Source organism: Leucopleurus acutus (genome assembly GCF_964270905.1).
Source record: "Leucopleurus acutus genome assembly, chromosome: 11".
NCBI lineage: Eukaryota > Metazoa > Chordata > Mammalia > Artiodactyla > Delphinidae > Leucopleurus > Leucopleurus acutus.
Window position 1 is genome coordinate 24,712,065 of NC_139152.1, and position 16,542 is coordinate 24,728,606.

Below are 16,542 nucleotides of genomic sequence, written 5' to 3' on the forward strand. Positions count from 1 at the left end.
AGTGAGAGGCCCGCGTACCACAAAAAAAAAACCCCAAAAGATTCAGAACAATAAAAAAATTTTTGAGTGACTCAACATTTTAAGCCTTGGAAACTTGTTGCAACAAGAGTTGTAACAATTTACCTTTTCCGCTATGTGATGAGTGTTTTCAACACTCATCACATAGCAGTGATTTCAATCTCACCACCATTTGACAGTATCATTTCAGTACACGTTGTTTGGGGAACACATTCAGACTTATTCTTGAGTGGGAGGAGCGATAACGAAGAGTATATTTATGTGGTCCTAACTTTTTCTGTCTCTCTTGCTTTCAGGTAAAATCACCAGAGAAAATTAGCCACCATAACTTTAGGCTACACTTTGCTTAATACATTCAATTGAAGAGAGTCCAATAGAAGAGAATTCAAGATGGGTGTGAATTTTTTTTAATGCAAAAACTGGCTCGTATTAACTCCAACTTGCATGAATTAAATTTTATTTCTTTGTATGTCGATTGTTGTAATGAGGAGAATGAAGACAACTTATAGGGCAATGTTCCTTTTTTAGCTTTTCTTAACATAGCATGTTTATTTGGGAATTTACCTTCCACCTTGTCCAAGAAATGAGGTTGGGCGTTGGCCGTTTTCAGCACGTCCTGGCTGAGGACTGTGACAGCTCCACTCACGTGCCTCTCTGTCCCTCTATAAGTCTTCCCTGACGACGGTCCAGTTTTCCCGTTTAAAATGTAACAGTGACCAAAGCAAATCCCCCCAAAGCTAAGCTACCAGGCTTATAAACAAAACGTTTTTGTTGTTGTTTGTTTGCCTGTTTTTTGTTTGTTTTTTAATCTGATGAGAAGCTCTGATGAGCAAAGCTGGCCGGCTGCACTCTTGCAGCCGCATCTCTGATCCTTTCTAGTTTCCTATCCACCTACCCACTCCCACCTGACGCAGACAGAGCCTGATTTCTGCCCTCCACACCCTGGACATGAGTAAACCGCGCCTCCGGCCCCTCCTGGATTTTTAAAAGGACACTGCCCTGGTCGGTCATTGCCAGGCGCCTCCGCAATCTGGAGCAGACACCAGAGCATCCCTCCCACTGGGCGTACAGTACGGACGAGCTGAGTAAACTCGGATTTTTGGCTGCCTTTTCTGCTAGGGTGGGTGGGGAAAGGTGTGTCCTCCAAGCGTTCACGGTAGAACCTCTGACCCTCTGTCTCCCCCTGCCCCCCAACTCTCTCTCTCTCTCTCTCTTTCTCTCAAGGTGTAGGAGCTCTCCTTTTCCAGACCAGAGAGGGGCGCCTTTCCTGTTCCCTTACCCCTCACCCACCGATTTTTTTTTTAATGGGGGAAAAAATCCTAGCCACGAGTAATAGCGAGTGGATCTGCTCCGAGCTGAATGAATGGAAGCTGCGGGGCAGGCCTGCGCGGACGGCCACCCTGCCCACGATGCGGTCCCCTCGCGGCCTGTAGGGCCCTCGCCAGCCCCTCGCCCTCCTCCCGCCCCGGGCAGAGGCCGCCGCCAGCTCCGCACCCGACGCCGAGGCCGCGGCGGCCGAGGGGAAGGTCGGAGGGAGGGTGGTTTCCTCCCGCCCCACACCCAGTCTCCGAGCCGGATATATAGAGTGTCACGTTTGGGAGCCGAAAGACAAGAGCAGCTTCCTCGTGGCCGGAGCACTTCCCGGAGCCCCGGGGAAGGACCGGGATTTAGAGGACCACTAGTTGAGCCCGCCCCGCGCCAGAGGAGCAGGTACTCAGGGTCGCAGCCGGGCCGCGCGAGCGCCCACGCCTCTGCCGGCGAGGAGCCAGCCGGGGTGGCCGGGAGGCAGGGCTCGGCGGGGTCTGCAGAGAGGACGAGGCAGCAGCGGGGCCCCGCGGCAGGGTGGGCTCGGGCCCCGGCGGGGTCTGCAGAGAGGGCGAGGCAGCCGCGGGGTCCCGCTGCAGGGTGGGCTCGGGCCCCGGCGGGGAGACGCGCGGTTTCCGCGGCTCTGCCTTGGAGCTGCCTCCGGCCGCCCTCAGCCATCCGGCCGCGGCTTAGGCGCGCTGGGCGCCGGCATCGTCCGCCAAGGTGGGTCACGCGGGGGCGGGAAGGGCGCGCGTGTCGGGAACGGGCAGACTGGGCTAACTTGGGAGCCGCGCCGCGGCCGCGGGCCCGGGGAAACAGAGGCGCCGGCCGGGTCTGGCGGAGGCCTCCTCGGCCCCCGGGGCTGTTCCAGGAGAGAGCAGGGCCACGTGGGGCGCGGTGGCCGCCCTCCCTGCGCTCTGGACTGTCGGGGCGCGCTTTCCGGCCCCTAGTCCCATCCCGGGCTGTGCACGACCGGACCCTCCCACCCGGGCCTCGCCGGGTACCGAGCCCCAGGCTGAAAAGGGCTGGAGCAGCCCCGGGGCGGCCGGGGCGGGGTCTGTCCCCGTCCGAAGTTTTCCACCTCTTCCTGAGGGGCCTGGGCGTCTTGGAGGTAGCAGGGGAGCAGGTACCAGATTCCAACTGGTGTAGATGGCTTGAGGGAAGGCTGGGGGCACCCCTGGCGATTACCCACGGGGCAATTCCATTCAGTTAAAAGAATTAATGACCGACTTCATCCTAGAAACCTCCTACTTTTCACCTGGGTGGGATGAGTAGAATTATGAACACTTATTCTTCGAAGGATGAGTTACCAGGTGTGAGCAACCAAGGTTCTCTCTGGACCTGCCAGAGCTTCGGCGGCTGGTTGAATCATGTAGGTTGTCCCATTGTGCCATGAACAGGGACAAGAGTGGGGACAGCAGACTGACCAGGAAGCTCAAGTGAATCGTGCTTTTCTGCTTGTTAGAGGCTGCATCAAGGGAAGTTTGACACTGTGCAAGTGGATATTTGAGAATTTCCCTGCTGTTTCAGTTACCCATCTCTCTGTATCCCCATTCATATGAGTTGGATATTTGGCTGGGGAGCATATCTAGTCTAAAAGGGCAAAAAGACTAAGTAAAATTTTAAGGCAGCCACTCAGACTGAAGGAGCAGGGCTTTCAGCAAAAATCCGCTATTAGGGATATTTGTGTGTGAGACTTCTAGGAGATGGCCATGGGGTTTTACCAGCCAGACTCAAGAGTTGCAGCATTTCTTCTGTAGTATTTCTCGGGATGCAGGTCTTCAGAGCACTCTTTCCCTGTTTCTGAGGGCATCTTCTGAACCTGCTTTGTTAACAAATGCCTACTTTACTCCTATTTCTAACGTTGGGTTATAATTATCTATAACATTGATATAAATCAGCACGAGTTGGTAAATCTTACATTTCTCCTTAACTTAAAAGAGGGAGCGTGACATCTAATTACAGAAGAAGAGGGAGAAGCTTCCTTTAAGGGAGTAAAAATAAATAAAATAGCTCCTACTTGGGTATATCACTTTGGGGCTTGTGAAGGACGTCATCATCTTGAATGTCTCACCATTCCCTTTCCTATCTTCTGAAGGTACATTCAGATGTTATTTCTTTCTGACAACATCTGGGCAGCCTTAAGAATTCTTTGTCTTTGCATTAATACTTGTGCACCCATGAAAACTCACGCATGTACAAATAGTCTCTGAAGGAACATGCACCTGCTGTCCCTGCCAGTCTCTTGTGACTCTGTGTTTGGTCTCTTTGAGAACATTTATTACTCTTGAAGAAGCATTCTTAATGCTTTATTTTGTTAACAGACCACTTAAGGATCTGATGAAAGCTATGGAATATGAAAAAGAAGCATATACATATTAACAGAATTCTGCCTACAATTTCAGGCGCTCACAGCCTCCCTGATACTTCATCACCCAGATGTTAGAGGTTCAGAGGCCTCAGGCAGGGCCAGCTCACAGGGCCCAATACTTGGAAAAGGGCCCTGCACTTGGTTTAATGTTCTGCTGTCGCTTTCAGCTGTCTTAGTAATTTTCAAACAAGGAGCTCCAAATTTTCATTTTACACTAGACCCTGCAAATTCTGTAGCCAGTCCTGAGGCCAGGTTCACAAGCCTGTTCTGTCACTTCCTGAATAACAACCCTGTCCCAGCCATCCTACACTGCAGGTGAATTCTCTGACACAAACGGAAAGTTAGCTGCTGCATGCTTCTGTCATTAAGTCCTTCTACGCCCAATTTCCTCATTGACGAAATAAAGATAACAGACAATATCTACTACTCTATTCATCTTAAAGAGTCATTGTGAAGACAGGTAGGTAAAAAGAGCTAATAATTGTAAAACTGTCGACTTACCTTGAAGAGTACTATACTAACAAAGACAGTATTGTTACAGGCTTAACTTTTCTAATCCATGTTTCAGAAGTAGCTTGAGGAAGGCTGGTTAAGTACATTAAAAGGGTTGCAGAACCTTTATAACCCTTATATTTTGGTGGGAGAAAATATAAAACAAAAAGTAGCTACGGTTTGTGGTATTTTAAATATTCCTTAAAAGTCTTTATTTGGTCAAGACTGGCACTGGCAACTAAAAGTACAGAATACCTTCCTGGATCCCAAAGATACTTCCTGAATTAAATTGATGTTTCAGTGTAATTCATCCAAAATTGAACAATGAAAACCTGAGTCATTGATTGAAATTTTTGAGAAGGTATCCTTTTTGCCTCATTTAACTTTTAAATATTCATACTTTCAAAACCTTGAGCAAGGCACTCTTTTAAATATTCTGGGAGATACTTGGCAATATAAAGTACACCTAGTCCCCTACCAAGTTGTCTTCACCTTCTGTACCATTGGGGGAGGAACTTAGAAACCCTGGGCCTGTCCTCTTTCCCCACACTGCTCCCTTTATTGCTTCTCTCTGACCTCAGAACTTATCCTTTCCACAGCTTTCATTCCCAGTATGATGGCAACATACTCGGAAGGGTTGAGGAAGAAAATAGAGTAAAAGGAAATGGGTCAAACTTCCATATCAAAGTCTTAAAATAGGGGCACCAGAGAAGGTGGATGGAGACTCCTTTCATGCAGCACTCTGTGCAGAGGCGTGCTGTGAACTTTAGGGTATGAAGTACCAAGTCCTGTACTCAATAGATTTATGACATCATTGGCAAGATGAAATATGTAAATATAAGGTGTTAATTAACATAACAGATACATTGTTAAGAGGCAATATAAGATTAGGCACCAAATGAATGGTACAGAAAATAAGTGCAATGAGTTCCCAAGAAGAGAATAAAATAAACTGAAATGGTTAGAGAAGCTTAAGAGGAGAGTTACATGAGATGGCCTTAAAATTCCACTTCTAATAGAAATGAATGAATGAACCTTCTGGGTGATAATTGTGCAAAAGATGAAAATCTGGATGGAACTAAAGTTTCATGTAAGGAAAAGGCAGGAGATAAAACGAAGAGAACTTTCCACTGGTTAGCTTCAGTCGTGTAATACATAATTATTAAGCCCTTTCTGTGACCAGACACAATGCCAACTTTTCTGCATTTAGTGTGGAATAAAGCAGATGTGTCCCCTATCCTTTTGGATCTCACAGGCATTTAAAAAATAAACATATAATAAGAAAATTTTGGAAGTAGCATGGAGAATAACAGGTGCAATGAAAAAACCAGGGGTTGACTCAGATTTGGTGGTTTGTGAAGGTCTCTGACAAAGAAAGATTTAAATTGGTATTTGAAGGAAGCATAGGGATTAACTTGGCAAAAAGAAAAAAAAAGAATGGAGGGAAAAGCAATCTGGGCAGAGGAAATAGCAAGTAGGAAGACTGTAAGGAAAGGAAAAACCTGGAAGTGTTCAAGGAACAGAAAGAAGGCACGTGTTTTGGGTGAGGGAGTTGCTGAGAGGCCGGACGTGTGTGTGTGTGTGTGTGTGTGTGTGTGTGTGTCTGTGTGTGTTGGGGGGTGGCTAGGCAGGAACCTGGTCATGTAGATCCTCACAGATCTTGATAAAGATTCTGAATTTTATTTTAATGAGAAGCTTTTGAAGACTTTGAAGCCAGAGACTAATTTAAATTTTAAGACCTTTGTGGCTGCAATTAGGAGAATGGACGAGCGGGATCAGGGGCTTGAAGTAGGACAGAGCTGGTGATGGTGCGGACAGGCAAGATGGAGAGAAGTGGGCAGACTTGAAGTGCATTTCAGAAGTAGAATTGATAGACCTTGGTGATAGATCGGCGATGAGAAGTGGCTAAGCAAAGACGTGTGATAATAAATTCCTCCAGTAGATACTGCTCTATGTTTATAATCCAAAACCATAGCCTCCTGATGCTTAAGATTTAGAGTTGCCACAGAAGAGCTGAAAAGTGACATGGAAACTGATAACGCTGCCTGGTATCTCTGGAAAGTGTGCCAGGCTGTTGGGATAGAGGTGAGAGAGCAGAAGATAATATGCGTTTCATATTATCGTTTCTACTGTTGAGATTATTAATGAACTGTGCACGAACTTTATAATTTTTAAGCGGTTACCACCAAAACAAATATGACTTCTGTCTTTCTGACTTGAGCACACTGATGGCACATGGGGTAATCTCCTAAAATGATGAAAACCCGGAGAGAAAAGTCTGACCCCCACCAAAGTGATTGATCTACAACATAAGTTGCTCCCCTGCTTAGAAGCTTTCCATTCTTCCACCTTGTCTGTATCAGTGTCCCAAAATGCAGTCTGTGGACCATTAGTTTCTCGGGATATTAATAACAGTCAAGTGAAGGAAAAAAAACTTCCCTCATCACATAAGCTTGAGAAACATTTAATTTAACCTAGTTAAGCACTCTTATTGTGGGAATCCTCAAAGCCTTTAACATACTGATAATGCACTTTAAGAATCATCAAGAAAGAAGAGATATTTTATGCTGCATTTCCTAAACTTACTTGACCTTGAAATGCTTTTTTTGGCAGAACATCTAACAGAGTCAGCATTCAGCATAACACACTTTGGGAAATGCTGCCCTATATTAATAGATTAAACCTTTTAACATCCACAGCTGTCTATTAACCATCAGCTTCTCTCATGTCTTTCATGCTACTGCTTCGTTGGAAGGAAGCAGAAGACCGGAATTGAACTGACTCTGTTAATAAGTTCTGAGTTGATGATGAAAACAATTCTAACATATGGATAATAGATGAAGAGATATTCACAAGCAAGGTCTGCAGTCTGACTAAAAACAATTTTTAAAAAATTTTAACTTCTACTTCCCTGGCAAGGCTATACAGGACCTCTCGGAGGTACATTCTGTCAAGTCTAGATGTACACGTGAGAAAGCTGAAGCACAGACAATGGGGAAGATTTCACAGGACGTTTTGTGTCCCATGGGAGGTCTGAGCCTTATTTGATGTTCACGGTATATCCCCGGCAGGGCAACACAGTGTGAATACATAGGACATCTGTAGGAGCAATGATTTTGCACTGAATCTCATACATCTTCTTTACTGGTCCCCAGCGCATCTGCGTGGTGGTGGGATCGAGGCAGAAGTGTGATTTATGACCAAAGAATAACCAGCAGAGCAGAGCAGAAGAGACAAGTTCAAACAGCTATGGACTCTGGCCACGGCTTCATCCACCTGGTGCTCTAGCTTAGGGGTTAGCAAACTATGGCCTGAGGGCCAAATCTGAATCCTGCCTATTTTTGTGTATCTCTTGGGCTAAGAATAGTGCTTATATTTTTAAGTGGTTGAAAAAAATCAAAAGAAGAAGAATGTTCTCTGGCAAATGAAAATTATATGAAATTCAAATTTCAGTATCCATGAGTGAAGTTTTATTGGAAATCAGCCAGTGCCGTGCACCTATTCGTCCTATTGTCTATGGCTGCTTTGGGACTCCACGTAATGAGTAGCTGTGATTTGCAAAGCCTAATGTATTTACCATCTGTCCCGTTAACATAAAATGTTTGCTGGCCCCTGCTCTAGGCTACTAAACTCACTGGCCATAGATAATTTTAATAGATTTGTTTTATTTATTAGGGGTAGTCTTAGTTCAGGCTGCTATAACAAAGTACCATAGACTGGGTGGCTTATGAACAACAAAAATTTATTTCTTACTGTTCTAGAGGCTGCTGGTCCAAGATGAAGGCACTAGCAGATGTGCTGTCTGGTGAGAACAACTTCCTGGTTCATAGATGTCCTTCTTTCCATTGTAACTTCACATGGTGGAAGGAGCAAGGGGGTTCTCAGGAGTCTCTTTTATAAGGGCACTAATCCCATTCACAAGGGATCTGCCCTTATGACCTAATCACCTCCCAGAGGCCCCACCTCCATACACCATCACATTGGAGACTAGATTTCAACATACACATTTTGGGAGGACTGAAACATTCAGTCCATGTCAAGGTAGAAATACAAATAGGTAAATTGACGGTCTAGAAGCTCCTCAAATGTTATTACCATCGGAGTCATGACAATGCCATTTATTGTGGATTAGTGTAGCTAGTGTTAGCTGCCAATGTGAGGTGCAGAAGACAGTCTTGCAGGTGATAGCTTTTGAAAGTTATTCAAACATTTGAATTCATATGTAAACGATGGGGCCTCAGATAAACATACCCAGCACCTAAGAGGTAGAGGGGGTAATTAACACCAATATTACTTAGCTGTTGAAGTCTGCTACCTCTAAGCATGGATCTTCTGTGAGTAGTCACCTCTGAATTTTATTTCAATAAAGCAAATCTGTTTTTTTTAATGCATCCTTTTTGTGAAGAGTGATGGTTTAAGGGTGACGGTCTTAAGTTTGGGGTGACAAATATATTTTTCGTCATCCCCACCCCATGCCTATTTTATTTATTTACTAATTATTTTTTATACATCTTTATTGGGGTATCATTGCTTCAAAATGCTGTGTTAGTTTCTGTTGTACAACAAAGTGAATCAGCCATATGCATACATATATACCCATATCCCCTCCTTCTTGAGCCTCCCTCCCACCCTCCCTATCCTACCCATCTAGGTCATCTCAAAGCACTGAGCTGATCCCCCTGTGCTATGCTGCTGCTTCCCACTAGCAATCTGTTTTATATTTGGTAGTGTGTATATGTCGATGCTTCTCTCACTTCGCCCCAGCTTCCCACTCCCCTCCCCATGTCCTCAAGTCCATTCTCTAGTGTCTGCATCTTTATTCCTGCCCTGCTCCTAGGTTCATCAGTACCATTTTTTTTAGATTCCATATATATTCATTAGCATACAGTATTTGTTTTTTCTCTTTCTGACTTACTTTACTCTGTATGACAGACTCTAGGTCCATCCAGCTCACTACAAATAACTCAGTTTCGTTTCTTTTTATGGCTTAGTAATATTCCATTGTATATATGTGCCACATCTTTATCCATTCATCTGTCAATGGACATTTAGGTTGCTTCCATGTCCTGGCTATTGTAAATAGTGCTGCAGTGAACATTGTGGTACATGTCTCTTTTTGAATCATGGTTTTCTCAGGGTATATGCCCAGTAGTGGGATTGCTGGGTCATACGGTAGTTCTACTTTTAGTTTTTTAAGGAACCTCCATACTGTTCTCCATAGTGGCTGTATCAATTTACATTCCCACCAACAGTGCAGGAGGGTTCCCTTTTCACCACACCCTCAATGAGTCTGTATTTTTGGTACAAGACTCCCTAGGTGCTTCATACATAACCAGAACAGCACAGGTGCAAATGTGGGGACAGCTGGTGTAGGTGCTTCCATGGGACTTAGAACCAGAAGATGGGAGATGGAGGCCTGTGCTTAGGTCTATCGCTATGATCACAAAATCTTTCCAGGACACAGTGTTCTGTGGGAATCAAACAGATTGCCAGCCACATTCATCAGGGGACTTTCCATGACTAATGCAGAGACCTGCCTTTAATAAAAAAAAAAAAAGAATTGGTTTCAGGTGAGATCTTTATTCAATAGCCATTTTTCCACTTTAGTCAACACTATATCAAAGCAAAAAATATTATATATTTCTTTTTGTAGAGAACATGATTGAGTAGACAGTGAAAAAAATTCATCTTACTTTAATTGGGAGACACTAAAAATAGCATGTGTCTATTGCTTTAGTCGTGGTTTATTTTTAAAGTCCTAGATAATTTTGTAAACTTAACCTCTGCAGTCCAGCAAAAGCCCTTTCCAGCTGCAGTTGACAATGCGTCCCCTTTGGCTTTTGGACATGCTCTTACCTTGGGGTTTTGTTTTGGTTTGGTTTGGTTTTTTGCGGTACGCGGGCCTCTCACCGCTGCGGCCTCTCCTGTTGCGGAGCACAGGCTCCGGACGCGCAGGCTCAGTGGCCATGGCTCACGGGCCCAGCCGCTCCGCGGCATGTGGGATCTTCCCGGACCGGGGCACGAACCCGTGTCCCCTGCATCGGCAGGCGGACTCTCAACCACTGCGCCACCAGGGAAGCCCCTATTACCTTGTTTTTAATGCATTTTAACTTCCTAGGCTCCTCCAGAGATGGCTCCAAAGTGTTGAAACACACACTTGAGGGGAAGAGGAGAAGGGAAAACTCTTCCTTGTGAATCTGTGTAAAAAAAGGCAAAAATCCGGCCTCTTCTATCCACTTACCCAACCATCCACCTCAGCTGGGAGGTGCTGGGTCAGTAAAATTCGCTGGTGAATAACAGGATGACCATAGGAGGCAAGAATAATATTTCCTGAGCCAAGAAATGAGAAAAAGTCATTGTGAAAATGCTCCACATTTTAGATCATTTTAGAAAAATGGTGCACTATTTATCATAGGTCAGCGAGAGGACACATTCCACAAAAGTCAGCACAAACTCCAGTATTCTTGAGGGCAGGATAGTTGGAAATTTGGAAGATCGTTAAATTATGTGTCTGGTCCCAACATATTTGAAACCACTGAAGCGCTTCAAGCAGAATTAGATCCACCAATGCACGATATTGTCAAGAAACTGGAAGAATCTGCCCAGAAGAATTTGATAACCTGAACAAAAGAAGCTCTGTGTAACAATTCACTATGTGTGTATGTATTAAAGACTTTTTTTTATTATTTTCAAGAAAGGACATTTAATACTAAAAAGTGTGTGGATAGTAGCAGCATAGTTTTATGCAGTAATAAAAGCATCTTAAAGATAGATAGGGCTTCCCTGGTGGAGCCGTGGTTGAGAGTCCGCCTGCCGATGCAGGAGACACAGGTTCGTGCCCCGGTCCGGGAAGATCCCACATGCCACGGAGCAGCTGGGTCCGTGAGCTATGGCCGCTGAGCCTGCGCATCCGGAGCCTGTGCTCCGCAACGGGAGAGGCCACAGCAGTGAGAGGCCCGCGTACCGCCAAAAAAAAAAAAAAAAAAAAAGATAGATAATATTCATTTAATAAAAATAGAAGTATTTGTCTAAAACTTAAGAGAAACTGTCCACTTAATTCCACATGAAACATAAGTGTAAATAAGATACTCTGATAAATATTAATGAAATCAATTTTATGTCAGTCTGTGTATTTTTATTTCTATTATGCTGTAACTGTTGTCTCATTCTGAATTGACTCGTTTCCATTGTGTTTGTTTACATGAGACCTTTAGGACCTATTTGTTCTGAAGATAAGTGTATGATCTAAAGGATGGACACGTGTTCTCGTACCAAGAAGCTTTGAGAGCATTAAGATCCACTTACAAAACTATTCTCCAAGCTGCAGGAGAGTTTGAAAGAGTTAATAGTTCCATCCAAATAAGCAGTTTCCTTCTTTCTTGGTAACCTGTAGTTGCCAAACCTCTCTCCTTAGTAGAACTGTGACTTTGCTTCTTCCTTCTTCTCTTCTTACTATTTTGGTCCAGTCCTGCCTGAAGCAATGGTTATGCAAGTGCTGCTGAGTGCACTGCTGATCACAGGATTGCACTTTAGGTAAATTTAGGTCTCAGTTTCTTTTAGGACAGAGTGAAACTTTCTCAAATTAGCCTTCCCTAAACTCTTAGACATACTATATACATACATACATATTGCACCATCTTATCTACTCCACATAGTGGTGACTACAAATAACTTTGCCTTAACTAACTCTATTCACATTCTAAATTGTAGAACGTTCAAGTACCTTATCTATATTTGCTCTAATTCCCTTATTTTATAGAAAAGAAAAAGTCAGTCCCAAAAACACAAGGGGACTTGTCACTTATCTATTTAAGTGTAGAATAATATCCAAATGTTATGACTGCAAATCCCATGAGCATTTTATTCCATTCATTCATTCATTCATTCATTCAATTTACTACAATGTGCCAGGCCAGGTGTTTAGCTCTGCAAATATAGTGGTCAACAAGTTATAGTACCTCCCCTTAAGCTTTAGTGCTCCCTATTCATTGGGCAATTTCTGACCAGTTAAAACTTTGGAGTTTGTGAAATCTTTCAGCGAAGATCCTCAGTGTGAAAATAAAAAATATGCATATATTTTTATTTCCCATTCTTCCCCCTCCTAACCAGCCCCAGTCAGTGATTTAGCTTCCCATAGCCCTGAGCAGTTAACACGAAGAAGGGGGTGATGGGAAATGGAATTAAAATGAATTAAAGTCCACAGGGAAGATAATGAAAATTCTCCCCAAGGAAACAATGTTCTCCTTTATTCACCATAAATCCTGAGGATTAAATTAGCCTGTGCCGCCCTCCTCTCAGTTACTCATTCTTTCCCCAAACCTGGCTGTGGACTGGGTTCAATCTTCATGCTTCCCCCTTTCCTTTCTGCCCTTAAAGATAGACGTACAATCTCTTTGTGATTTAAGTAACTGCTCTTCATTGTGGATAAATAAATAGGGGAAGAGCAAAAACAACCAACGTGGGAAAGTTACAGAGTTTCCAGAACGGTACCTTTGAGTCTTGGCATAGGGCTAGTAGTTAGTTGCTGGCTTCCTGTGTGATGACAGCTGGAAACCCCATTATCTTCAGCCATCCATCTTTATTTCTACAAGTGAGATCAAAAACCAATACTCTGTTTTAAAAATCCTCACCTGTACTCTTAAATCTGGATGAGTATGGGTATCTGTCTGATGGGAGGATTTATAGCTTTCAACAGAGTTTCAAAGAGGTTGTGACCAAAACAACATGGGAAACCACTGCTTTAGGAACAATCAAGTGGTTATTTTACTCCCTTGAAGACCTCCAGACCCAGGAAAGATCCATTCTGAGGATTCTTCCCAAGGATCATAGAACTGTTTGAGATGCTTAGGTTTTCCTGATCCATCTTCAGTGTGTCACATGATTCAGAACATTCCATTGTTCCAAAACAGAAAAGAGATCATGTGATTCCCCTGCCTAACACCTTCCACTGCTCCCCATTCCCTAGAGCAGCCTTGCCAAGTGTGTGAGATGCTAGTTGAGGCAGGTGTGTGGGGGGTGTGGGTTTCCCTAATGCAGAAGAGCTTTTAGCATCACCCTCCCCTCCTGCATCTCAGAAATCTGGAGACTAGAAAAAGCAAGTTGTTGGCAGGGTTGGTTCCTTCCCAGGACTGTTAGAGAAACATCTGTTCTAGGCCTATTCTTAGCTTGTAGATGGCCATCTTCTCCCTGTGTCTTTAACTCCCCTGCCCTCTGTGCATATCTATGTGTCCAAATTTCCTCTTTTTTTTTTTTTTTTTGCGGTACGCGGGCCTCTCACTGTTGTGGCCTTTCCCGTTGCACAGCACAGCCTCCGGACGCACAGGCTCAGCAGGCATGGCTCACGGGCCCAGCCGCTCCACGGCAGGTGGGATCTTCCCGGACCAGGGCACGAACCCGTGTCCCCTGCACCGGCAGGTGGACTCTCAACCACTGCGCCACCAGGGAAGCCCCAAATTTCCTCTTTTTTAAGGACACCAGTCATAATGGATTAGGGGTCCACCTTACTCTAGTATGGTTTCATCTTAACTTAATTAGTTACCTCTACGATAATCTTATTTCCAAATTAGGTCACATTCTGAGATACTGCAGTTGAGGACTTTAACATATGAATTTTAGGAGGACAGAATTCAATCCATAACACCTAGGAAACTAATACTTGATTCCTCCTTACCGCCACGGAATATGGTGATGAAACTACAAGGCGCTTTCAGTGTTACTCTAACAAAACAAAACAAAACAAAACAACCACAAAAAGCAAAAAAGCAAAGAAAAACCAAAACCAAAACCTATGCATTTTAGGTATGGTTTAATAATGAACATAAATAATAACTATTTTCACCAAGAGTTTCTTCTCCATGTGATTTTTATTATTTTTTACGAGGTATGACTTAAATGTGGAAAAGTGAATATATCATAAATACAATAATAAGTAGCTCTCAGATTTCAACTTCCAGACTTAAAAAAATATAAAACATTACCAGTATCCCATAAACTGCCATCTAGTCATTACCTATTCACCCCCAAAGTAACCATTATCCTGACCGCTAAGTCATAGATTAGCAAGATTCAAACATAGATTAGCTTTGCCAGTTTTTGGAGTTTTATATGTAAGTAAAATCATACAGTGTGCATTATTTTCTATCCACCTTCTTCACTCAACTTTATGTTCATAAGATTCATTCAAATTATTCTGTATTCATTCTTCTCAAGTGCTCATGAAACATTCTCCAGGATAGATCATATCTTGGGTCACAAATCAAGCCTTGGTAAATTTAAGAAAATTGAAATCATATCAAGTATCTTTTCCAACCGCAACACTATGAGACTAGATATCAATTACAGGAAAAATTCTGTAAAAAATACAAACTCATGGAGGCTAAACAATACACTACTTAATAAGCAAGAGCTCACTGAAGAAATCAAAGAGAAAATTTAAAAATACCTAGAAACAAATGACAATGAAAACACGACGACGCAAAACCTATGGGATGCAGCAAAAGCAGTTCTAAGAGGGAATTTTATAGCAACACAATCCTTCCTTAAGAAACAAGAAACATCTCAAATAAACAACCTAACCTTGCACCTAAAGCAATTAGAGAAAGAAGAACAAAAAAAACCCAAAGTTAGCGGAAGGAAAGAAATCATAAAGATCAGGTCAGAAATAAATGAAAAAGAAATGAAGGAAATGATAGCAAAGATCAATAAAACTAAAAGCTGGTTCTTTGATAAGATAAACAAAATTGATAAACCATTAGCCAGACTCATCAAGAAAAAAAAGAACTCAAATCAATAGAGTTAGAAATGAAAAAGGAGAAGTAACAACTGACACTGCAGAAATACAAAAGATCATGAGAGATTACTACAAGGAACTCTATGCCAATAAAATGGACAACCTGGAAGAAATGGACAAATTCTTAGAAATGCACAACCTTCCGAGACTGAACCAGGAAGAAATAGAAAATATGAACAGACCAAACACAAGCACTGAAATTGAAACAGTGGTTAAAAATCTTCCAACATAACTGATTCACTTTGTCATAAAGCAGAAACTAACAAACACACCATAGTAAAGCAATTATACTCCAATAAAGATGCTAAAAAAAAAAAATCTTCCAACAAACAAAAGCTCAGGACCAGATGGCTTCACAGGCAAATTCTACCAAACATTTAAAGAAGAGCTAACACCTATCCTTCTCAAACTCTTCCAAAATATAGCAGAGGGAGGAACATTCCCAAACTCATTCTATGAGGCCACCATCACCCTGATACCAAAACCAGACAAAGATGTCACAAAGAAAGAAAACTACAGGCCAATATCACTGATGAACATAGATGCAAAAATCCATAACAAAATACTAGCAAACAGAATCCAACAGCACATTAAAAGGATCATACACCATGATCAAGTGGGGTTTACCCCAGGAATGCAAGGATTCTTCAATATATGTAAATCAATCAATGTGATACACCATATTAACAAATTGAAGGAGAAAAACCATATGATCATTTCAATAGCTGCAGAGAAAGCTTTTGACAAAATTCAACACCCATTTTTGATAAAAACTCTACAGAAAGTAGGCATAGAGGGACTTTCCTCAACATAATAAAGGCTATATATGACAAACCACAGCCAACATCCTCCTCAATGGTGAAAAACTGAAACCATTTCCACTAAGATCAGGAACAAGACAAGGTTGCCCACTCTCACCACTATTATTCAACATAGTTTTGGAAGTTTTAGCCACAGCAATCAGAGAAGAAAATGAAATAAAAGGAATCCAAATTGGAAAATTAGAAGTAAAGCTGTCACTGTTTGCAGATGACATGAGACTATACATAGAGAATCCTAAAGATACTACTAGAAAACTACTAGAGCTAATCAATGAATTTGGTAAATTAGCAGGGTACAAAATTAATGCAAAGAAATCTCTAGCATTCCTATACACTAATGATGAAAAATCTGCAAGTGAAATTAAGAAAACACTCCCACTTACCACTGCAACAAATAGAATAAAATATCTAGGAATAAACCTACCTAAGGAGATAAAAGACCTGTATGCAGAAAACTATAAGACACTGATGAAAGAAATTAAAGATGATACAAATAGATGGAGAGATATACCATGTTCTTGGATTGGAAGAATCAACATTGTGAAAATGACTCTACTACCCAAAGCAATCTACAGATTCAATGCAATCCCTATCAAACTACCACTGGCATTTTTCACAGAACTAGAACAAAAAATTTCACAATTTGTATGGAAACACAAAAGACCCCGAATAGCCAAAGCAATCTTGAGAACGAAAGAAGGAACTGGAGGAATCAGGCTCCCTGACTTCAGACTATACTACAAAGC

At 42.6% G+C, this 16,542-nt stretch overlaps 1 protein-coding gene across 1 annotated transcript in view; it reads left to right on the forward strand.

Annotated features, from left to right (window-relative positions):
• Positions 1-1,948: 1,948 nt before the first annotated feature.
• Positions 1,949-16,542, forward strand: part of FAR2 (fatty acyl-CoA reductase 2) — a gene marked incomplete at its 3' end in the record, with an annotated part of 135,170 nt that continues 120,576 nt past the window's right edge. The window contains exon 1 of the mRNA XM_082851106.1: positions 1,949-2,046. The remainder of the gene's footprint in view (positions 2,047-16,542) is intronic.